This window comes from Talpa europaea, assembly GCF_964194135.1.
Source record: "Talpa europaea genome assembly, chromosome: 2".
Taxonomy (NCBI): Eukaryota; Metazoa; Chordata; class Mammalia; order Eulipotyphla; family Talpidae; genus Talpa; species Talpa europaea.
The window spans coordinates 117,558,765-117,581,873 of NC_140068.1; the positions used below are offsets into that span (position 1 = coordinate 117,558,765).

Genomic DNA, 23,109 nt, shown 5'->3' on the forward strand with positions numbered 1-23,109 from the left:
GCGTGCAGCGCCAACATCACCTTGGCGTGGGAGCCCCGCCCCAGCTCCCGCAGCACCAGGTAGCTTTGCCCTTGCCGTCCCTGGGACATAGCGCCTGTGCGCTTGACTACGCTGACCACCCTCACCAGCCCTGAGTATAAGCAAATACAAAAAAAAACAAAACAAAACAAGGAAAATAACGTAAAAAACAAAGAAAGAAAAATAAAATAACTAAAATAAATAGCCTAAACAAATAATTAAATAAATAAACCGATAAATAAAACAAAAGAGAACCAAAACAGGCTCTCACTATCTCTCACGTCGTCCGGAGTGCACAGGTCACTGTCCAAAGCTTCCCGGCTCCTGAGGACACAGGCGCAGTCCGGGCGGGCCTGATGCAGGCGGTGCCGGTGCCGTCACAAGGGCTCTTTGTGGCGTCAGAGCCACAGGCCACAGCCATTGGCAGAGGGAACCGCCAGCGGTTTCTCAGCCTTAACGAAAAAGCTGCCGCTTAACGACAACCCTTGGAATGCCCGGGAGGCCCTTTCATCTGTCCTGAGCAATCCCGGCCTGGGTTTTGGCTTTTCCAGGCGTCCCCATCCTGGCCCTGCCTTGTGCAGATGCTTTACTGTCGCGCTCACACTGTGGGGAGAACAGCAAACAGGGGGCGCAGGCGGTTGGGCGCGCGCTGGGGAGCTGTCCACAGCCTCTGCCGCGCCCGCGAGGGTCCACGTGGCGCGCAGACCCCTCCTGCCGCGCCCGCTGCTCCCCTCAGCAGTGGATTTCAGTCAGTCTGTCTGTTCTGTTCCAGGCTGTCTTTGGGGAATCCTCTCACCCTCCCGCGCATCTGGCCTGCACCCCGGTGCTTGCATAAATAAAATACATCTTTAAGAAAATTAAAAAAAAAATAAAGGCACAGTTACTGCTGTTGCAATGAACTAGTAAGGTTTAAATTCTAAAATTTTCAAGAGGTAATTTCAGGATTCTTTTTCAGCCTGTCTTTCTTTTTGGGGGGCTGTAATTGTGTCATGCAGTCAGTTTAGTAGAAAAATAACATTAAATAATAATACTATATGCACAAAAGTTCCTTTGAGAAGGAATATACTAACAAATCCAATAGGTCATAACAGGACCAGTGTGCTTCAAACTAAACAAAAATGTTAGGAAATTCAGAATACTTTGTTTTTTAGGTTGCTTTTAACACTTCAACCAAAATAAAGTGATTTAATAGTGATAAATATCAGGAAGTATAAGTATCATTGTTTTAATTCTATGTATATTACATATATCAATATGTGCACTTACATATATATTAATATCTGAGGAAGGAGATTTAGAGAGGCTAATTACTTTTTCCAAGGTTACCTATATATGATATTCACTCAAAAGAAACAATGACTAATTATTGAGAAACTACACTGTACTTTTGTAGAATTGATAGTGTTCTAGTGATCAAGATATAGAGAGATTGTTGTGATAAAACTGACTTTTCAGTGGCAGGGAATAAAAGCAATATAAATAAGTTTTAAAATATCCAACAGAGAAATAACAAATGGTGATAGGATCTGTACAAAGGATCGAAACAAACCAATTGAATTTTCAATGCCATTTAGGATAACATCAAAATATGAAACCCATCAAGATATTTTTAATAAAATGTATGTATCTGTAAAGCTATGAAAACATTATTCTTTCATGGAAATTATAAGACTTCAATAAATGACAATATGAACTCTATTTACAGACCAGGATGCATACAGCAAAGTTTGGGAGAAAGCACAATTGCAGAGGGGAGCACAGAGAGGCAGAAAGGACTGAATCACCCTGCAGTAAGAAAAAGCAGGTCAGTGTTTCATGTGGACAAAGGATAAGGAATTGTGAGACAAGGTCAAAGATATTCACAGAAACTAGTCACTCAGAACTTCCTAATTCAGGGGGATGGCCTGAACTTCATGCTAATTGTGAAAATGGAGAGAGGTGTTGGCGAGTGGAGTGAATTGAATAATTTGTGTTTGAGGAAAATCTCTTTGCATTGGGGAAACTAGATTGTAGGAGAACAAGATGCAACAGGGAAAACAACAGAGAAACTTGCAGTAGACAAAGAGAGAGGTGTGGGTCAGAATGGTACTTTGCTTAGGATGTTAGCTAATAGGGCTGCTTTGGATGGATATAGAAAGTGAGGGAAAGACAGAAATTAAAGATGCTGCCAAACTTTCTATCCTGAGCAACTTGGTAGATGTAATTGCTATTTGCTTTTTTTTTTTTTTAAAGATTTATGTATTTATTTATACAAGACCTGGGTACAGTCAGAAGTGGGGGAGGGTAAGAGAATTCACCAGAGCCAGAGCAGAGAACAGAATAGGCAGAGTGACAAAATACACTGCTGAGGGGAGCAGCGGGCACAACAGGAGAGTTCTGTGGTGCCATGTGAGACTCTCGCTGGTGGCCAGGGATCGAACCGGCACTGCAGAGTCTGCGGGCAGCTTCGCAACCTAGCACTCAACCGCTGCGCCACCAGGGGAGGCCCATGCTTTTTTTTTTTTAAGTTTTATTTTTATTTGCTGAATTCAGAGAACAAAGAGTAGAGGTTTGGGTAGATGGAAGATTGGTGTAGTTGAAGAGGTTAGGTTCCATCTTCTTTTATAAGAAATCACACCACTCTATCTAACAAAGATTATTGATATAGAATGTTGTGGGGAAGAATCAAGGTGGAGGCCCTGTTGCAGGGTGAAAGAGTTCACCAGATACAGATGGGAAATACCAGGTGAATTTATTGAAATACACTGCTAAAAGAAGCAGAGGGCGAAACAGGAAGGGTGGACTGCTCAGAGTTTGGGTCCCAAGTCTCTACGCTTTAGAACCATTGACTGGTTAGGGTGACTAGTCTTGGGTGTGTCCTGACTGATGATCTGAATCAGCATAGAGGATCATCAGTTCTGGGCCTCACTAGCTTAATGTCCATGTTTCCATGGCAGTTCCATCCACTCCCTTTATCATTCCAGCCTCCCAAACTTGCCTCTGGCCAAGGAGTGGGGGCTTGGTTTTCAAATTCTTAACGATACCTTGACAGACCAGAGGTGCAGGGGTGAAAAATTTCACCAGAGGCAGACTGGAGAACAGAAAAGGCACATTTGTTCAAATACACTGCTAAGAGAAGCAGCTAGGGAGACAGGAAAGATCTGCAAGTGAAGAAAGATTTTGGGCTCCCTTTTATAAATAGTTTTGTCAGTTTTGCTTTGGGGAGTTAGTTTTGGGCTGGTTAGTACAGGGGTGTCTGATCCTGGGGGCTTGATCTTTGACCCAGAATGTGTCCTGGCCTTGCCTCCACATTCCTGGTCAAAGGGATCCATCTTACAGATTGGGACCCAGAGCAGCCTTATCTGTTCTCTCTGTGTTCAAGCCTCCCAAACCTTCCTGCTGGGCAAGGGGTAGGGGCTTAATTTTAACCTTATTTAACACTACCCCACCATTTGGTTTCTGTTTTTCTGCCACAGTGGGTAATTTCCTATATGCAATTTACATTCCATCTTCTTGGTCTTCACCTGTCTGCATCCATTAAATTTGGAAGTCTCTACTGACAGAAACAATCCAAAGCATGCACTTTATGACTTAACACTCTTATATCAATGAATGTCAAGTAAATTACCAAAAAGGGAACCCCAAATCCCCAAAGGCTAAACACGGAAGCAATTCTACATTTTCTTAAGAGAGAATTTCTGACAATTAAGTTGTAAGTTATGGTACAATCAAAAGAGCAAAAGGGGGTTGTATTGGGTTGCTTTATTTTTTTATTACTCATTCCCTGTCAAAACCATGTTTAATTACCAAATATTAAAACATGAGCCCATCAAATCAGCAAAAATAGTATAAATTCTGGAAAAAGGAAAGAAAATACTGTGATTTCCAGAGAAAGGATCATGTTGTCACTCCTGCAGTATACATCTGGCCCAACACGGGTGTCAGGGTGTCATTTCATAAGGTTAAAAACTAAGCTCTCACTCTTACCCCACAGTCATGTTTGAGAGACTTGAGCAGAGAAGGGCATCAATAAGGCTGCCATGGGAACTGGGCCGCTAGACTGACCACCATGGCAGATAAACCAGCCCAACTCCAGGAATGCAGAGGCAGGGCCTGCACATGTGTCTGTGTCAAGGGTCTGCACCCAAGAGCAGACACCCCAGCCGATAACCCGTGCAAACTGGCTCCCCAAGTAAGAAACCCTATGGAACCCTAGTGTAAAAGTCTCAAATCCTTCACACACAGCTGTATAGATCCCTCTTGCCCCCTGTTCCCTTGCAGGGTATTTCAATAAATCCTCCTTTTCTGTTCTCTACTCCATCTCTGCCGCACTCTTACACCCCCATACCTCACGCCTCCCCCAGCTATGGTTCCACCACAAAGACTGCTTAATAATGTTTGTTCCACTTAATGAACTATCCAATCATCGCTTATATCACTGACCCTGAATTATTATTATTTCTGATATAAATGTTATTAACAGCATTAGCAAGCTAATATTGATGGGGCAATCAAAGATAAATTCACTGATTTTCAAACTCTAAAAAGTTCCTTTATTTTCTGTAGATTCAGAGACCTGCTAAGGGAAGAAGAACACAGGCTCAGATCTCTTTCTTCACCCTCCCTATGCCAGAGAAGCTGGGCGTGAATGTTTACAAATCATGACTGTAGAACAAGGATTGACAAATTTCTCTCTCCTCAAAGAATAAATATTTCAAACTTTATTTACCATATATTGTAGTTCCTTTTGCAACTACTAAAATCTGCACTACAGCAAGGAGATAGCCAAGGACAATTAACAAATGAATGTGGCTGGTTTTTCATTGTATTTACAAGGTTGAATTTAGCCTGAGGTGTCATTTTCTTGTTCTAAGGAAATCATTTCCCTTTTCTCCACAATTTTACATCTTTGGGTTTGCTCCATGAATTTTGAAGTGGCTGGAATTTAGGATGACTTAGGAAATTTGCATCAAAATGTGAGTCTTTGAGCAACCCTCATCCATCTTGGAGATTCTGACTCCCATGTATTAGAGCAAAAACTGTAAAGAACACACAGCAATCAGAATAAATGTCCTCTGAAATTAAGACCTTTAAATGTCCCTTCATAGGCCATCAGTTGATTCCATTGTTTTTAAAAATTAACTGCTGAGGGAGAAAAAATTTAAAAAAGGAAAAGTATGAGGATTGCATCTAAGAGAGCAAGTCAAAATATCTCAGAATAGCTTTTACTTTTTTACATATATATACAAATGGAGCTTCGGAATTATCACAAATTTCATGAGCTCTAATAAACATCTTTGTGTTTCACTTCATTTTCTTTTAATTTTTACTGAAGTTCCACTGGTTTGTACCATTATATAGGGATAGTTTTTGGTGTACATTGAAAATTAACATTTGAATAAACAGTTTCTATTCTTCACCACAAGAACTCCTTTACCCAAATTCCTCAGCCCCTTTTCCTGTTTCCCTCTGGCAGCAAATATTTGGTTCTTACAAACTAAGATGTTGTTTTTGGTTTGTTTTGTTGTTCTTTTGTTTTGTTTCTTTATCATCTATATAGGAGTGAAATTGTTACAGGGTGGTCCCCAGGAAAGGGGAGGTTCCAGGTTCCCACCCCACCCAAGGGAGGGTGGAGCTGAGCAGGGAGAGAAGAAGCTGCAGAGGAAACTGAGGAAGGAAGGAAGCAGGATGGAGCCAGAAGGAGACCCAGAGGAGGCACGTAGAGCAGAGAGACGCGTGAAGAAACCACGCTTGCCTTTTGGTCGTGGACTGGGTGACACAGATGTGGGCGAGAGACCCATGGGGAGGTGGCAATGGCGGTTTTTGTCTTGCTTTTGATAATTTACTCTTTTCCTTCCAGACTTGTCTGGTGGTTTCTGATCCTTTTCTATGGGTCCCCACTGGAAGATGCCTTAGACCTGTGGCAGGCTTTGGGACCTTATTCTGGGCCAATCCCTTTTGGATGGACTTTTACCAACAAGGGGACTGGTAACATTGGATACTTTATTTAGAAACTATAGAGACACACTGCAGGGGGAGGGGGTGCGGGGTGGGGGGAGGGAGGGAGGGCAGGGAGAGGAAGGACTAGAGTCAAAATAAGGGGGGGGTGCAATTGTATTGGGAATATAACCAAAATGAAAATGCATACATTGTGCCAAGAGGAAAAATGATGTAAGAATTATATAAAATAAAATATTTAAAAAAAAAGAAACTGTAGTCTCTGCCTTTCCTGTATTGTTTCCTAATTGTATTGAAGTTCCTTCCCAGTAAAGTCTCATATGTTTGTGGTGATGCGGTGGACGGCAGAACCCATTTAGAACAGGTAGGTTTGTGGTGTCTGGGCTGCTCCTCTCATTGCCCTGTAACAAAATGATATGGTGCTTTTATTATCCCTCTGACTTATTTTAGATAGCAAAATATAAATACTCTAGGTCAATCCATGTTGTTGCAAACCGCAGGATTTCATCTTCTTTATAGCTGAGTAGTCTCCCACTGTATATATATATGATATATATATATATCATATATGTCACTTTTTTTTTATTTTATCATCTATCAGTGGGCTCTGAGTTTGTTTCTCTGTCTTGAGTGTTGTGAATAATGTTATGATGAACATGGTGTTCCATATATCTCTTTGAATTTAAGTTTGTATATTTTTGTGGTAAAGCTTGACAACTAAAGAGAAGTCAGCTAGCTGGGTCATGTGATATTTCTTTTCTTAATTTTGTTGAGGGATTGCCACACTATTTCCATGATTAGAACAGTTTAAATTTGTAACAACATCTACAAAGAATTTTTTCTCTCCACAACTTTACCATCACTTGTTTCTTGTCTATTTTGATAATAACCCTCTTAACAGATAGGAGATGATCGCTCATTTTGCTTCTGATTTGCTTTCTGAATAGGAGAGGAGGAACCACGTTCATGTGCCTGCTGCCATCTCTGTCTCCTGTGGACAAGGCTCTCTTCAACATCTCTGTCCACTTTTCAATGGGGACATTTGTTCTTTTGGTGATGAGTTTAATGAGTTCTTTATAAAATTTCTATATTAAGCCTTTGTCTGACATATGTAAGTATTTTCTCCAAATCATTAGCTTTTTTAATGGTGGTTTCTTTCACTCTATAGAAACCTTTTAGTTTAATATTGTCCCATTTGTTTATATTTGCTTTTGTTTCCTTTGCCAATGTAATCCGATTGACAAAAGTCATCTCTAAGGCTGATTAAGGAACTGTGTCTACGCAGACGAAACCCTTTGGAACCTGGGGAGGGATTGCCAGGTGGCCGGCCACGAGCAGATGGTGCTCGGTGGCCAACCTCCTCGCCCTGTGGGCACCTCTCCAGGAATGGCCAGAGGTAGATGGATCGGCGGGGCAGTTGGAACAGGCCCTGTATGAAATAGAAGAAACCCTGAATGCATGCAGTGCCCGCGAGGCGGCAGGAGCCGTGGGATGGGTGTTTCTTACAGCTCTGCTTGAGTCCAGGCAGAAAGAGCAATCTAGAGTCCAGCGAGTATGGGATGAGATGAGGGAAGAGATGCGGAAACTGCAACAATGTTTGAGGATTCTGGAGGAAGAAGTTCGGAGAAACCAACCCACCATTCTGGAGATGCCAGACTCCCGCTCAGAAAGGAAGGAGAGGGAGGCTGGCCCTTTGCCCGAATCGCAGCCGGTAGTGGCAAACCAACCTGCGACTCCAGAGATGCCAGACTCCTCCTCAGGACAGGAGGAGAGGGATGCTGGCCCTTTGCCCGAGTCACAACCAGCAATGGCAAACCAACCTGCGACCCTGGAGATGCCGGACTCCTCTGGAGAGGAGGTGGAGGCTGGTCCCATGCTCCGGGCCCACCAAGTGGTGACTCAGAAATAAAGCGGCAGCCACCCATGGTCCCAGCGTGGGGGGTGGGGGGGGTCAGGCTGCTGGACCACCACAAATGACAGAATTTACTTCCTATCAAACATACACCCAGGCAGAACTGGTGGACTTGGGCAAACAGTTTCCACCAGAAACCAGGGGAACCCTTGGCAGCCTGGCTGCTACATTTGTGGGGCCTGGGGCTGGATGGGATTATTTGCACAGCACAAGTGATGGAGAGACTGGCCTCCATGGCTTTACACCCATCCTTGCGACAGAGGCTACAGAACAGCCAGCAGTATGGCCAGGGCGACCACACCCTCCGGGAATGGATAATGGCTGCCATACGGACAGTCTGGCTGATGCAGGAGACGTGCCGGACACAGTAAGTGGATGGCAGACGTACGCCGAGCTGGTACAGGTCCTTCGGGAATTGGGGATGCGGCAGGCCATGTTTAATGTGAATTCCCGTGGTCCTGATGATGAGCGTTTCACAGCAGGGATGAGAGACTTGGTATTAAAAAATGTCCCCTCATCCTCATTTGGATCCCTAATGGCAGTTGTAGCACCCCATGTGAGTCGTCAGCTACACGACGTCACAACAGTGATAGCCAGCTTGGGCGAAGTTGAGAGCTGCTGCTCTCAAAGTCAGAAGGGAATATGGGTAGTTGATGAAAAGTCAAAAGGAATACCAAGGAGGGAAAGGAAGCCTCTGGCATCACAGAACTTATTAAAGTCACCCATAACCAAATGTGGACAGATTTAGTGAGAGCAGGTGTAGATAGCAATAAAATACATGCACAGCCCAATCTATATTTGTTGGAATTATGGCAGCAGCTGCAAGAAGACCAGAGGTTCATGCCCATGAGAAGGACTGCTGCTCAGGGGGAGCCTGGAAGCTCCAGGTCTCAGGCACACGCCCTGTGCCTGGAACACACTTACTGCCAACCCCATCCTCGGGTGATGGCCTGATCGCTTTCAAATAGGGTGAGGGCCAAGGAACCTGTCCACAGGGGATGGGCGGGGACCAGAGGCCACATGTGGAGCTTGCCATCCACTGGTCCCCAACTAACATGCAAAGGGTTTTAGCTCTGGCAGACACAGGAGCAGAATGTACTCTGCTCTATGGAAATCCAGAAAGATTTCACAGGTCTACTTGTATTGATGGCTATGGAGGCCAGAGTGTCAAGGTGACATCAGTGAGACTATCTCTGGGGATTGGGCCATTACCCCCCAAAAGAGTATAAAGTATATGTATCACCTGTCCTGGAGTACATCCTGGGGGTGGATGTACTATGTGGCTTATGGCGAGAGACCAAAGCTGGAAGTTTCACCTTAGAGTGCGTGTGGTAAAGGCAGTGGTGAGAGGACACGCTAAGCATCTGCCCACACAACTGCCAGTCCCTAGGCGAGTGACTAATACCAAGCAATATCTGTTGCCCAGAGGCTACAAGGAAATGACGGGCACAATATCAGAACTGGAGAAAGCGGGCATTGTGCGTACTGCCCACAGCCCTGACAATTCACCAGTGTGGCCAGTGAAGAAGCCCGATGGCTCTTGGCGCATGACAGTAGATTATCGTGAGTTAAATAAGCTAGTTCCCGCCTTGCATGCTGCAGTGCCTTAGGCAGCAGATTTGGTGGATCATCTGCTGGTGCCAATGAATGTCTTTTGCCACTAGGTTGGTACCTCGCCTGGACTAACGTGTGTTCTGTTGTCTTTTGTTATTATAGTGTGATGTGCACTATTCACTTTTGTGCGCCATGGCTGCATTGTTTATGTTTGCTAAGAAACAAAATTGTCTATATGTAGATGGTCTGGCAGAAAACCCTGAGGGGGTGGATTGTAGGGTAAGGTAAAAAGCATCAGGCTTTTCTCTCCTCCCGGCATTAGGAGAGATGACGGATCCCTGGGGGCCTGAACGCAGGCCTGATGGCAGCACCTGGAGTAGGGTGGGGGTGCGGTGTCGAGGGTGGAGGAGGGCAGTGGAGTGTGCGGAGGAGAGTGGAGACTACAAACAAGGGCGAGGAGCATGTGGCTGCTAGAACCGTTCATAAACACACCTGGAATGGGTTGGTTGCGTTACAGCGGGGTCCTGGGGTTCACTCTGGGAAAGGTGTCAGTTCTCCCCTGTCAGTGGCACGCGGCGAGTTTCCCAGGCGAGTTTCTCCACGAGACAGAGACGGTAGTTATATTTAAAAAACAGGTTTATTGGGGAAAGGGAAAGGGGCAGGTTTTGCTGAGAGAGGCCTGCATGGTTGCTGGCGGGCGACCTTGACAGGTCACAGGTGGGCAGGAAGCTGCTGCCCTGCAGAGGGAGAGAGTTGGTAAGAAAAGGAACCTACACAGTCCCAGGTGGGCAGAGGGAGTGCTGCCCCGAGCCAGTGCAGAGACTTTACAGACACAGTCCTCTTCTGTTTGGGGGGGGGGGGTCACTCCTTGTGAGCCGTCAGTTGGCTGCTGATTTTGGATAACCACCCAGAATCCAAGAGGGACTGGAGATACCAGGATGGGGAGTGGAGATTCCAGGATGGGCCCAATCTCTGTATCTTTTCCCTCTGGTCTGTGCTCCACTCCCTAGAGCATCTGATCCTGCTTGGGTCTCATGCCTTGTGATAAGGCCCTGGTGCCTAAGGGTCACGATCTCTACAGCTGGGTTAATGGTCATGCTATTACCCTCTATCCCTACCTCCTTGTGAGTCAGCTATGGTCTTAGGGCACCTCCTTTCCAGTCTTTCTATTCTGTCCACCATCAAGGCCATTACTATTATATTTTGTAAGGAGTGGAAGTTGGGTCCAGAATGCTGGGTGAGTACAGAGTATGCGGCTCTTGTAGCAATCAGAAAATTCATATCTTGCCATTGACATCCAGGATTACCCCAGGCTCAACCACAAAGACCTCCTCACTGGGGAGCTGACGACCTCCTTGGTCCCTGTCACTTGTCTTCCAGGAGGTGGCAGTAGTCAGTCTGTTACAGGGCAGGAGAAGGACACCCCAGAACCCCCAAAGCTGCTTACTCTAAATAGGTTCTGCCATCTGCCGCATCAACACAAAACATGTAAGATTTTAATGGAAAGGAACTTTAACACAATTAGTAAACAATACAGAAAAGACAAAGAATCTGTTAGAGGTCAGGGAGAAGGGCAGCCCAGACACCACAAACCTGCCTGCTCTAAATAGGTTCTGCCATCCGCCGCATCAGCAGAAAACATATGAGACTTAAATGAAAAGGAACGTTAATACAATTAGTAAACAATGCAGGAAATGTAAAGAATATAGTTTCTAAATCAAGCATCCAAAGTTACCTGTCCCCTTGTGGGGAAAAGTCCACCCAAACAGGATTGGCCTAGAGCAAGGCCTGAAAGCCTCTCCCAAGTCTAAAGCACCTTCCAGTGGAGACCCACAGAAAAGGATCAGAAACAACCAGACAAGTGTGGGAGGAAAAGAGCAAAATCAAAATCAAGACAAAAACCACCATTGTCACCTCCCCACCGGTCTCTTGCCCATGCTGTTGTCACCCAGTCCACGACCAAAAGGCAAGTGCAGTTTCTGCACGTGTCTCTCGGCTCCATGTGCCTCCTCCAGGTCTCCTTCTGGCTCCATCCTGCTTCTTTCCTTCTCAGTCTCCACTGCAGCTTCTTCTCTCCTTCTCAGCTCCCTTCTCTCTCTTCCTTTGAGTTGGGCAGGGAACCTGGAACTTCCCCTTTACCTGGGGACCACCCTATTATCTTGGATATCTCATACAGAAACACATATTTTAACTGTCTTAATTTGTTTAGGTGAGATGTCATTAAATTTTAGTTTTCTTATAATAACAAGCAAAAAAATAAACCTGCAAGCTCAACAATATTTAGAGAAAGTGATATTGTTTAACATTCTCATTCTTAAACTTAATAAGACCTTAGTTTTATATGAAATTTGGCCACCATTTAAATAATGATAAAAGAAAAAATTTAAGGGAGAGATACCAATTGTAGCTGTTAGTTTTTCTTAGGACAGGAATTTTAAATTAATTTCAGAGTTGCAAATTCTAACATCCCAAAAAACCAAATTTCTTTCTTAGGCAAGTACTAGATAGATTGATGAAAACCAAGAAAAATAAGAGAGATTTAATATCATATACATTTCCTACATACCTGTGAGGAACACAGTGTTGCTAAGGAACTTGCCCATGAGGCTAGATTTTGCTAGGACAAGGGGAAAGAAAGAAGTCAATCTGGGATTTTTCTGGAAAAGAATTTTATCAAGAGATTTAGGACTAATCATCACAATGCAAACTTATCTTTTTTGATGTAGACTAGGTCAATTACTCTTTTTTTTTTCCTGAATACTGTGTGCTTCCTTTTGAAAATAGAGACATTTCAACATAAAATATTGATACTCAACATGAAAACTGTAAGGCTTGCATGCTACAAATTCAACCATTAAGTTTTGATCTAGTTTTTGATTACCAAAATCTTAAATCCTGATCTCAAAATTGGGAATTTTTTATTAGACTTTATATAGTTGTCATTTATAACTAATACTCCTAAGGCATTAGATAGTGATAGAAACAGATTTTTTGATTTTTTTTTTTAACTTTGGTCATGTGCATTAGTTTTAAAAAGTAGTTATTCTTTTTTTTTTAATAATAAATTTTATTTTTATATTCCCCAACAATTGCAACCCCCCCATTCTGACCCCTATCCCTCCCCTCCCGGCCCCCACCCTCCAAAAAGTGTCTCTGGTTCATAGTTTTTTGTTGATTTTGATTTTCACTTTCTTATAGTTATTCTTTTTCCTGGTCCCTTGTTTAAGTTTTCTAGATTCCTGCTATGAGTGAGACCATCCGGTAGTTTTCTTTTTCTTTCTGGCTTATTTCGCTGAGCATGATCCCTTCCAGCGCCATCCATGTTGCTTCAAATTGCATGTGTTTATCTTTTATGAATGCTGAGTAATATTCCATGGTGTATACGTACCACATCTTCTTGATCCAGTCATCTATTTTTGGGCATTTGGGCTGTTTCCAAAGCTTAGCTATTGTAAATAGTGCTGCTATAAACCTAGGGGTGCAGGTGTTCTTTGGAATTGATGTTTCTGTGTCCTTTGGGTAAATACCTAGGAGTGGAATTGCTGGATCATATGGAAGCTCTAAGTTTAGTAGGTCCAGAAATCTCCACACAGCTCTCCATAGTGGTTGGACCAGTTTGCACTCCCACCAACAGTGCAGAGAGTTCCTTTTTCTCCACACCCTCGCCAATATTTGTTGTTGCTAGTTTTTTTAATATGTGCCATTCTCACTGGTGTAAGATGGTATCTCATGGTAGTTTTGATTTGCATTTCCCTGATTACAAGTGATGTTGAACATTTTTTCACATGTCTGTTGGCCATTTGTATTTCCTCTTCAGAGAAGTTTCTTTTTAGCTCTTCTGCCCAATTTTTGCCTGGATTATTTTCTTTGTTGTTGTTGAGTCTCATCAGCTCTTTGCAGATTTTTGTGATCAGTTCTTTATCATTAGTGTTGTGTAAAAAAATGTTATCCCAGTTGGTGGGGTTTCTCTTTGTTTTTGTTATTGTCTCTTTTGCTGTGCAGAAGCTCTTTAATTTGATGTAGTCCCAGCTGTTTATCTTTGCCTTCACTATCACTGCTTTGTGTGATGTGTTTGTAAAGATGTCTTTGACGTGCAAATCATGTAGTGTTTCGCCTATATTTCCTTCTATGTATTTTATGGTTTCAGGTCTTATGTCTAGTTCTTTAATCCATTTTGAGTTGATTTTTGTGTATGGTGTGAGGTAGTGGTCAAGCTTCATTCTTTTCCATGTAGCGACCCAGTTTTCCCAGCACCATTTATTGAACAAACTTTCTTTGCTCCAATGCATAGTCTTTGCTCCTTTGTCAAAGATTAGTTGACCATAAATCTGTGGGTTTATTTCTGGATTTTCTATTCGATTCCATTGGTCTGTGTGTCTGTTCTTGTTCCAATACCATGCAGTTTTGATGATTATGGCTTTGTAGTAGAGTTTGAAGTCTGGGAGTGTGATGCCTCCATTCCCTTCTTTGTTTTTTCAGGAGAGCTTGGCTATTTGGAGTTTTTTGTAATTCCATATGAATTTCATCAATAATTGTTCTAGTTCTTTGAAGAATGACATTGAGATTTTGATTGGAATAGCATTGAATCTGTATATTGCTTTTGGTAGGATGGCCATTTAATAATGTTTATTCTACCAATCCATGAGCAGGGGATGTCTTTCCATTTCTTTGTGTCTTCTATTTCTTTTAACAGTGTTTTATAGTTTTCTTTGTATAGGTCCTTTACCTCTTCGGGCTCAGTGTCCAAGGCTTCCCCCAGGCGCTGAGCATGTGCTGCTGTCGCCCAGAATACAGGGCCCCCAAGGTCTAACTTGGCCAGCAGTACAACGGCCCCAAGGTGGACGTGTGGAGCCTGGGCATCATGCCCTACGAAATGGTGACCGGCACATTGCCCTTCAGGGGGCCCGGCCTCAGGGCAATCAGGGAGTGCATTCTGGGTGGGAACGTCCACCAGACCACCTACCTCATGGTCCAGGGCGGGGACCTGCTGGCCAAAATGCTGGCACGGGACCCCTGGAAGCGCAGCACCCTGGAGAGCATCCAGCAGCACGCCTGGGTAGCAGAAACGAGCAGGGGACTCCTGCCCTTCAGCGAGCCATCGCTCTGCCCCCAGGACCTGGCCATAACCAAAGGTATGGAGCGCCTAGGCTATCAGAGGCAGGAAATTCGGGAGGCCATTGACACTAACAAGTACCACGAGGTCATGGCCACCTACCTGATCCTCTGCTCCAGGAAGCAGGCGGGGGAGGAGGACTATGAGAAGGAGGGGGAGGAGCGGCCCAGGCTCGTTACCTTCCAGGTGCCGAAGCGCGTCACCTTCCGGGATCCCGGTTACCCTGATTACAAGGACTCCCCACCCACCCCCACCCCGCCGGCACCTGAGGTTTCGGGGAATACCCCAAGGCCGGGTATCCTGGGAAAGCACCCAGTGCAGAAGATTGGAAAAGATACCCACCCTACTCCCTCAGCCTGAGGTTTTGGGGAATGCCCCAAGGCCAGGTATCCTGCGAAAGCAGGAAGTCCAAAAGAGGGGAAAGGATGTCACCCCGGGCAACAGGGTCATCTCCACCAGGTCCCTGAGCTGGAGGATGCGCAGCAGCACACCACTGCTGCAGGTCCAAGCCCCCTGCTAGAGGACACCCCAAAGGGCAGTCCCTCTGTGCTAGGCCCAGAGCGGGAGGATGGCTGGGGGGACACCAGCACCTCTGTGGCTAGACCCCAGCTGGAGAACAATGGGGAGCACGGCAGAACCACTGAGACAGGCCCCCAGCTGGAGAGGGACCAGGAAAGCAGGGCCAACAGGATCAGTCCAGCTCCCCAGCCCTCCAGCACCACCCTAAGACGTCCCCCAATATGTGACTGGCCTTCCAGTGCAGTGGCCCCTTCAGCAATCATCAGGGCCAGAGATAGAGTATTAGAAATTATCCTAGAATTTTGTTGCTGCTGTGCAGCATTGGAACTGGAGAGCAACAAAGATTAAAAATAGTGCCATACCAGGCAGAAGACCCCCCACCCCCAAAGAACAAGCACTCAGTGGCCATGGTGAACAGGAGTACACCAGGGAAGGTTGAGGCTCTGGAGAGGCTCCGGGGCTGGGCCCAGTCAGATGGGCCAAGAGCAGCATGAGACTCACAGGACTGCAGCACAGAAGTCTGGGCAGCACTGATGTCCCTGGAGCAGAGCAGGTGAAGGACCAGGCAGGCAAGGAAACTGGTGAAGCATCTGGAGAGGAGCAGAGCGGGTGAGGGTTGGCGTGCGGAGGGGTTGGGGAGAGTTGAGCAGGTACAGGACCAGGAGAGGGGTGTGGGGCTGTGTGGGCAGAGCCTCCGAGGTCACAGGGCCACAGGCGAGGAACCCTGGGCCTCTCTCCCCCATCTTAGGTTCTGCCCCCTTGGTGGGAGAGACCTGCTGCTCACCCCTGGGCACACGGATGGTGCAGAGGATGCAGGAGCTCTTGCAAAGGCTTGGGCCTGGGTGGTAAATCGTGCAGATTGCAAGGAGCACATAGATAGGCTCTCTAGCTCCCCTTAAGAAAGACTCTGGGACCAGTATATTAGAATCCAAACGTGACTCTCCAAGGTGGGCAGAGATTATTCACAGAGCAGCCCTAATCCACCATGACCTGCTCAGCTGGAAAATCCGCACATCTTCCTGCTCCACGAAGCCTAGGCTATGATCAGTCTCAGTCCCGCAGTGAGCACACCTAGGTGTCCAGTGTCCCCAGGGCCGAAGCTGCAGCTCGTCATGGAGTACGTGCAGAAGGGATTTTGCAACTTGGGATTCTTACACAGTGTCAGTCCAGTTGGAATTTCTCCTTTTAAAAATCCTCTCCAGACGGCCACCCACCCTTCCTCCTCCCTGGATTCAAACCCTGCAGGGTGACCTTAGCCAAATTGGAAACATTAATATGCCCAACAGATGCAGGCTTTGGACACCATTCTCTGCCAATTAAATCACTGGGTACAGGAATGAAAAACTACAGGGGCTGTCTACCTTAAATTTGTGTTTTTTCATCATTGGTTAGATGGTGTTCAATTCCCTTCTAAAACTAAGGTTTTGCTAAGTCTGGTAAATGCAAGTGAGGTGAGGTATGTGTGTTTGAAAAAAGAAATGTATGGAAGAGGGATATTCTGAAGGGCCTTAAGATAATGTAAAGCCGGATGGGTAAAATGAAATGGCATTAGAATGAAAGCAAGCAAAAGAAAGTGTTGAAGGTCTGAGAGAGAGATTTTGGTGAGAAATCATGTGTACTCAGGTGTCCTCCTCCTCCAACATATTCATGGGCTTGCTCATCTGACCAGCAAAGCCCCCTCTGACTGACCTTTTGTCAGCTGAAGCTGGGACCAGGACATCCAAACTTGGACCAACTCTCCCTTACTGCCATGGATCCTTCCCATAGTAGGCCTGGTGATCATGATCATGCTTTTATTTGTTTCTACACCCCATTTTCTCTGCTTTATCCAGGAAAAGCTCTCTGAGATGAGCCTTCGCACTCCCAGACCCGGGAAAGCCATTCCTGTTATTGACAGATGAGCAACAGGGCGTTGCTCTAGGGGTTCTGGGCCAACCTACGCCAGTCCAGCGAGCAGTTGCTTATTTCTCTAAACAAATGGATCCCACTGTAAGAGGATGGCAGCCCTGCCTGCGTGCACTTGCGGCAGCTTCTCGTCTCGCTAGACCTAAGGCCTTAAAACCCACACTGGGCCAACATGTAAATGTTAGTTCTCCACATCGGCTCCAGGACCTGCTCACTCATCAGGCTCTCTCCCCTCCATCACCCTCTTGTCTGTTAGATTTCTACTCTCTTTGTCAAAGACCCTCTCATCTCCCTCTCCCAATCCTCGACTCTCCATCCTGCCAGGCTTCACGGGTGTTCCACTCCCTAACGCAGGTAACACCCTCTTCTTACTACGGTGGACACCATCACCAGTCGGACAGTGGACCTGCCTTTATCTCAAAGATTACTCCACAGGTCTCCTCCCTGGGTATCACCTGGAAACTACACATTCCCTCCCGACTGCAATCCTCTGGTAAGGTAGAACGGGTAAATGGTCTCACCATGGACCACTTAGCCAAACTCTCCACAGAGCCCACAAATCCTGGGTGGAGCTGCTCCCACTGGCTTTAGTGCACCTCCGAGCCACTCCCCATGGCCCCTTGTTCCTGAGCCCCCTTGAACGGATGTGTGGCAGACCTCTTCTTACTAACCATGAGCTCCGCGTCCAACCTACACTGTTGGCTGGATATTTTCCATACTTCTCTTTGCTCAGACAGCTGCTCCAAGAACACGCAGACCTTTGTCTGCCACAACCTGTGCCTCCGTCCCCTGATGCACCTGTCAACCTGCTGTGCCCTGGAGACCAGGTTCTTCTGAAAGCCATCTCTCCAAAAGCACTTCCGCCAAAGTGGATGGGTCCACACACGATCATCCTGACTACACCAATGGCTGTCAAGGCATGAACTGTCCAGGGTCAAAGCAGTCCCTGTGGACAAGCAGTATGGATACAAGCACAAGGGCCCAGCTCGGGTTTGCATCAATGCATTCCTGGTCCACATCCCACTCAGCCTATAGAGTAGAGGCCCTCTGATTCTCCTTCCTCTGTTTCTTTTTTTTTTTTTTTTAAGATTTATTTATGCAAGCACTGGGTACAGTCAGAAACACAGGAGGGTGAGAGAACTCACCAGAGACAAAGTGAAGAGCAGAACAGGCAGACTTGATGAAGCACACTGCTGAGGGGAGCAGTGGGCGGCAGGAGAGGTCTGCCCGCCATGTGGGACCCTCGCCTTGAGGCCAGGGATTGAACCGGTGATGTAGAGGCTGTGGGCAGCTTCACAACCCAGCGCTCAACCGTCAACCGCTGCGCCACCAGGGAGGCCCCTCTCCTTCCTCTGTTTCTAATCCCATCTCTTCAAGCCACTTCCAGTTCTTCTGTCTATGCCCAGCAATTCCAGATCAGCACAGCCTCGGACCAGGTATTACCACTCACAGGGCTTCTTATCCTAATCTCCTCATTTTTTCTTTTTGCCCCATGCTTAGTCCATTTCATCCAACACCGGATCCAAGAACTGTCCCATACCACCTTTAACCAACTCCTTTTCCACCCATATCCTCGCGCTGCAAAGACTGTCTCATAACCAGGCCTGAGCGCCCACCCTGGTCTTTGCCCCTGTCCAGCAGGAAGTAGCCAAACAGAGAACCATTGCCCCTTTTCAACAAAAGGCTGGTATGAAAGGTTGATGCAGGGGCCAGGAATGGGGAAGCCCACATACAAACAAGATGGCCCTGACACCAGTACCCCTGATTCCATCAAACCGAAACTGAAGCCATAAGCAGGAGAAAACTACTCAGCTCCACGAAAAAACAACTTAGTTCCCCCTAAGCCTGTTTCCCCCCCTGCCAACCCAGTTTTCCTGCCTAACCTCTCCTCACCCTATGAAATGACATCTCCCCCCACAACGGGCACGATTTCAGGGACACCCATCTTGGGTACGACGCTTGCCTGGGGGCGCAATGAATTTTCCCTTCCTTTGAGAAAGTTTAGCTTGGCTCCCCTTTTCTTTACTGCGCCAAACTGTTCAGGGTAGCCCCGGTATAAAAAGGGTTGTCTGACTGTTTCCCGATTCTGGTGGAGTGTTTCGGATTCTGGTGGAGCTGCCGGACAGGGCCGGTTCTGAGATGGGCAGAGTTGGGGGTCCAGGAGGGCGGCGTCCTGGTGGTGAGATGCTCTGTGAGGAGTCAGAGAAGCAGGGCTCAGAGGAGAGGAGACTCGGGGGAATGCTCTGGGTGTGAGGTTTCCAGCTTTTCTCCCCAGGACCCCTCTCTCCAGCCTCTGGATAACAAAACCTGGGGAAACAGGAAAGTAGATCATTTTTTTCCTTTTACAACCTATTTAGTATTGAGGACTTTAAAAAAAAAAAAACAATATTTAATGAATACTGTTAAATTTACAGAAAAGTTGCAAAGCTAGCACAGTTCTTATTCATCCCACACCATTTCCACTTTGTTAACATCTTACATGAATACAGTTGTATTTTTTTTTTTCACAGCTACTGAAGCAATGTTGACACAGTGACCAAACTCTGTGCTTAATTTCATCAGTTTTTCCTAATGCACATTTTATGTTCCATAATCCAAATTGCCTCACTCAGTTACAGCCAGTTCTCCTCGATGTGCCTCTTGCTGACTGTTTCTCTGACTTTGCTTGTTTTTATAACGTTGACATTGGTGAGGAGTGATATTTTGGAGAGGTGATGGGTTCACAGTTGGGGTTCTTGGGTCACGTCTGAGAAAAGTTTCACCAGATTCCCCCTTTCACATACACAGTGAGTTTCCCCACAAGACAGAGACTTTTTGTCTCTGCCAAAGAGAAGTTTTATTATTTCTTTTTTTAAAAAAAGGGAAAGAGTCAGAACCCTGCTACCCTCCCTCACCCACTGAGTAGGCTCTCTCCGACCAACGGAAAGGAGGGAAAAAAAAAAAAAAAACTGCAAGAACGAACTACAGATCAAGTGGGACACTGAGTAGAGAGGAACTATTTCAGGCACCGCACCCCACAAATGGGAACTGTGGATAACGGTGAAGAAATCACCACAGAGGTGATCAAGCGGCTCCGGGCGCCATAAGAGGAAGACAAGGACTCCATGGGGACCTACAAGCAGCCTAAGGCCAGCTGAGAACCACTGGGAAAAAGCAAAGTTCGGCAAGGACAGGTCTCTGGTGCCACCTCATGACCAGAACAAAATCACCACTAACTGATTCCCTGTTGGAACTAAGTAAATACAGAGGGAGGGAACTGTAAGGGACAGTGCCCAGCAACACAGCATCAACACTCTGGTGGAGTGTTGTCTCCAGTACTAGTCTCAGTCTGGTGAACAGTTTCCGACACCCCTAAAGGAGCACTCCAAAGAAATGGAAGCCACCCTGAGGACAACTTGGAACCTTCTCCTTTGGGGACTTGCTGGCGCGGGGTTGCACAGAGGAGGGGGCAGATCTTGCTGGCTTTCAGGGCTGCTTCAGAACCCAGGGGTTCTCTGAGCCCCTCTGGCTGCCCCCCCAACAGTAAATGGACTGAACGGTGAAGAGGAGGAGGAAGAGGAGGACAAGTGTCCCCTGACAAAACTAAGCATCCCGGACAATCTAGACAGCTGCGAGGCCATGGTGAGCTTGGCCCTGGGGCCCCTTCCCTGCCCCACCTTCCCCCTCCCACCAGCACACCTTTCTTCTTGGTTTCCCTCCCTTTGATTAAGCTTTCACCCACCTCTGCTGGGAGCTAGTGGGTAGACACCAACACCATCCTCGAATCAGGTGTGCCCACGGAGGCCCTGAGAGGTGTGCCTCCCAACCTCCTGCCGGGCCCACAAGGGCACCCTGCACCTCTGGCCCACAGGTGGCATTTTGTGACTCGGCCTTGGCCAGTGCTGAGGAAGAACAGGCGCGGCTGCACAGGCAGCTAAAGGAGCAAAAGCTGGTCTGCTGGCTCTTGGCTCAGCAGGTAGCCCCATGGGACCAGGAGCCTGAGAAGATGGAGGCCCCAGCCCCCGGGGGGAAGTGTGCCTGGGGAGACCCACCAGGCCCTTCAGGGAGCCATGGAGAAACTGCAGGTGAGTGTGTGTAAGGCAGGAAGGAATGGCCACAGGGCAGGTTTTCTGATCCAGCAGACCAGGTATAGGAGAAGTGAGTCCTGGAAGCCTCAGTGAATTTTGCAGACTTTTATTGGGATTTACCAGATACATGGCAGGTAGGGGTGCTAGGGGGCCAGGAGGCTGACAGGCCTCCCAGCCCGCAGCAAGTCTTCACTCTTTCTGGGCTCTCTGGTGTTCTCTGGTGGTCTCTGCTGCTCTGCTCTCTCGGTTCTGCTTCTGCTTCTCTGCTGCTGCCGGCGTCCCCGTGATGCCACCCTTAAAAGCCCATCTTAGCCCAGGTGAATCCCATCTACCTATGCCCACACCCTACTCCAGGTGCCCATATTAGGCATGCATTTGGGGCCGCAGGGTTCCATCATCCATCTTATGGGCAGGAGAGCAGAAAAGCCTGATACTTTTACCTTACCCTACAATCCACCCCCTCAGGGTTTTCTGCCAGACAGTCTATACAAGTGATACACATGTTTCTCTTGACGAATATGAACACTGCAGCCATGGCCCACAAAAGCAAATGAAATATATCACAATGAAATATAACAGAACACAAGTAAGTCCAGGCAGGGCATCAACCTAGTGGCAAAAGACAATTATTGGCACCAGTAGATGATCCACCACTTCCGCTGCCGAAGGCACTGCTCATGCGAGGGAGGGAACCACTCAGGCTTCAGCTGTCACACGCCAGGAGCCATCAGGCCTCCCGGCCCCCTGCGGCTACAGTCTCAGCCACAAGCCGCACACCGCATCCACCCCCAGGATGCACTCACTCTTGGGTTGGCGATTCTGTACTCTTTGGGGGTAATCGCCCATCCCTCAGGGTTTTCTATCTGTGGTCGCTCCAACGCTCCAACATTCAGGCCCCTGCACTCAGGCCAACCCACTGCACAAGCACATGGGTCGGGGATCCGTGGATACAAGTCCACATGCAGCCTCTCTTGGGTCCCCTCTTTGGCTGTGGGCTCCACCACAAGCCACGTTCCCTACCCATCACCCAAAGATGGGCTCCTCAGCTCCTCACCCTCACTCAACTATGAGCAGGGCATCACCCACAGGTGATTTTAAAAGACTCACTGGCCTTTAGCTTACGTAGTGCGTAACAGCCGCTCAGGGCTTCCCGAACTTAGCACCAGCTTTTGCCTTCTCAGTTGGCTTTTCTCCTCTGCTTAGCTGCTGGGCAGTACACCGGCTGCCTTTGGCCACCAAGGCCCACTGACACCCCCAGACTCCCATCTCTCTGGGGGTGTACAATCCCATCCTTCCTCAGGGTCCACAAAACATATCAAACTTGCCAAGGTCCTCCCCCTTCTGGCGGGATTGTTAGTCCATTAGTCCAAGTTCATCGGCTTTTCCCTTTGTCCACACTGGGGAGCTCTGAGTCGTGGTCCTTTCTCCCCCGATGACTCTTGCTGCCTAGGCGGGGATTGTTGGCTGGTCATCTCGGGCATCTCCTCCTCCAGGCGAGGTCTCATCCCGCAGGTCCCGCACCTTGCCCTTCCCCGTCCCGCCATGACACGTCCAGCGCTGTCACAGGCAAACACTGTCTGCTGCTTCTCAGTCCCTCCCGGTCTTCGGAGGGCTCCATACCGGTCTGCATGGATCATCGTGCTGACTTACACCAATTGTAAGAGAGGAAGGAATGGACACGGGGCAGGTTTTCTGATCCAGCAGACTGGGTACAGGAGAGTCCTGGAAGCCTCAGTGGCTTTTGTAGGCTTTTATTGGGATTTACTGGATACATGGCAGGTAGGGGTGCTAGGGGGTCAGGAGGCTGACAGGCCTCCCAGCCCCCAGCAAGACTTCACTCTTTCTGGGCTCTCTGGCATTCTCTGGTGGCCTCTGCTGCTCTGCTCTCTCGGTTCTGCTTAGGTTTCTCTGCTTTTGCTGTGAATGCCACCCTTAAAAGCCCAGTCTTAGCCCAGGTGAATCCCATCTACCTATGCCCACACCCTACTCCAGGTGCCTGCATCAGGCTTGCATTCAGACCACAGGGTTCCCTCATCTATCCTAATGGCGGGAGGGCAGAAAAGCCTGATAGTTTTATCTTACCC

General features: G+C 47.3%; 1 pseudogene across 1 annotated transcript in view; it reads left to right on the plus strand.

Moving 5' to 3' along the window:
- Positions 1–22,571, plus strand: part of LOC311188284 (class I histocompatibility antigen, Gogo-OKO alpha chain-like) — an 87,945-nt pseudogene extending 65,374 nt beyond the window's left edge. Inside the window, exon 6 of the transcript in view lies at positions 22,519–22,571. The product of the transcript in view is annotated as a class I histocompatibility antigen, Gogo-OKO alpha chain-like (transcript). The remainder of the gene's footprint in view (positions 1–22,518) is intronic.
- The last annotated feature ends 538 nt before the right edge of the window (positions 22,572–23,109 follow it).